This window comes from Arachis ipaensis, chromosome B07, assembly GCF_000816755.2.
Source record: "Arachis ipaensis cultivar K30076 chromosome B07, Araip1.1, whole genome shotgun sequence".
Lineage (NCBI taxonomy): Eukaryota > Viridiplantae > Streptophyta > Magnoliopsida > Fabales > Fabaceae > Arachis > Arachis ipaensis.
The window spans coordinates 2,604,413-2,606,360 of record NC_029791.2 but is presented as its reverse complement, the minus strand read 5'-3'; the positions used below and the strand labels follow the sequence as shown (position 1 = coordinate 2,606,360).

General features: G+C 29.9%; 1 long non-coding RNA gene across 1 annotated transcript in view; it reads left to right on the top strand.

The window, feature by feature from the left end:
* The window catches only part of LOC107608359, a 2,439-nt gene extending 1,706 nt beyond the window's left edge, over positions 1 to 733 (top strand). Inside the window, exon 2 of the long non-coding RNA XR_002350969.1 lies at positions 365 to 733. This is a non-coding gene — a long non-coding RNA (uncharacterized LOC107608359). The remainder of the gene's footprint in view (positions 1 to 364) is intronic.

Sequence of the window (1,948 nt, the reverse complement as noted above, 5' to 3'; positions counted from 1 at the left end):
ATTAACCACTAGTTAGAAGTGGGGCTGTCACCTGGTGTTCTCTGTGACCGATCTGTTCTTTAATTGTACGATCATATCAATTGAATTATGTGCCTCTGCTTTTTTCTAGCTGCATTTTCAGGAACCTTTAATTTTTGCTGACATGTTAACATTACTTTCAGCCAGTTCACTGGTTATTGTAAAATCTTTGTGGGCTAAATTTTTATGAAGAAATCCATTTTTTTGTATGGCCACTAATTACAACTAATTTATTAAATCTTTAACTTGGATTTGTATTCAGCATCTTGTACTTCATTTTTGTCTTATCTGCTCTGACCTATGGTTAACTAGCATCCCTCATTTTTTTTTTTTGTCAATACTAAAGAGAAGTTTAAATTACTGTCGCAGCTAAATTCGAGTTGTTATTGTTGATGCTCTGAAGAATTGAAGATTTGGACCTTGGACATGTGCATGTTGCAAACCATCTTGTAGTTAGGGAATTTTTTAAAATGTGTTGATGAGAAGTTCTATGTTAGAAAATCATGTTTTCGGAGGAGGTTATGCCATTGCAGCCTGAGCATTAGACTTATAAATCAATTGTGTAGATTGTCAAGAAAGGAACAAAAATATGATGCCGGATTGCAAAGACAGTGTACTGATTTGTGAGTGTAGGACCGATCTGTGACCCCCATATATTTCTGATTACATAATATACTTATGACTTGGGTAATGTTGAGCAATCTTTTTAGCTATCTATAATTATTTTTGGCTATTGTTTTTATAAATTATACTGCATATTTAAAGTAGTTTTCCATGGTACATGAATCAATAAATCTCTTTGTTTCTGGGTATAAAACTCGTTACATTTATCTTTCCAAATCACAAGTAGAGAAATGGAGCATGGAAGGTTAGTCAAAATCTCAGGATGTATATTTGTTAACTATTGTGAATGTTCGTTAGTGCAGAATTAATTGTATTCTTCATTATCTATTTCTTGTTTTTAATCATTACTTTACATCATAGGTATATTGCCGTCAATTAATATTTGCATAAGTTGGATTTTTATAATGATGATCTTGGTATAATTTGCACCCTTGTACAAAACTTTACCAATATTTTCCATCCTCTCAAAAAATAAGTAAAAAATGTAATCAATAGTTGACTATTAAAAATAATACAACTTTTATTGACCCAAAAAAAAAAAATACAACTTTTAGCTGGAAAACATTGATATGAATATGAGATGATTAGTGTAGCACACAATCGCATCACTTAAGATGAATCTTCTTGTCCTTCTCGTTATCTGATAGCAGAAAGGAGTTCAAATCATAATTGTTGAACCTTTCCTAACCATCCTTTTGAGTTTAAGAGGTTGTCAAATTGGTTGTTTCATGCCAAATTGCCAATGCGTTTGAACTTAAGATGCAATTTGGTAAAAGCAAGGATCAGAAATCACTGTCTCCAACATCTTGCAAACACATTTGCAAACACGAATTGACTTGATAGGGAAGTTTGATTAGAATGTTACCACGGTACCACCTTTTATGTTGTCAATTAGTATTAAGAAAATTAGAATTTAAAATTTTATGTATATTATTAGGTAGAAATTTAGGTACAGTCAACTTCACGTGAAATTGATAATTGAGAGATGTTAGATAAAAATTTAATCATTTAACCGATTTCAACTGTCAACTTTACGTGAAATTGACTGCATTTAAATTTTCACCATATTATTATCTAAATATTTCATACAGTTATTTAATTTAATTAATTTTTTATGTATAGAAAATACTCATCTTTTACTTGAGGATTCAAGTGTGCATGAAATATAAATAAATAATGAATAATAAAAATTAATTTAAAATTACACAAACGATTGTTGTTTCAATTCTGTTAGGTAGACAATAAAAAATTTGAACAATGTGAATAATAGGCTGATTTTTTAGCCACTGAGAATTTAAAAAAAAAA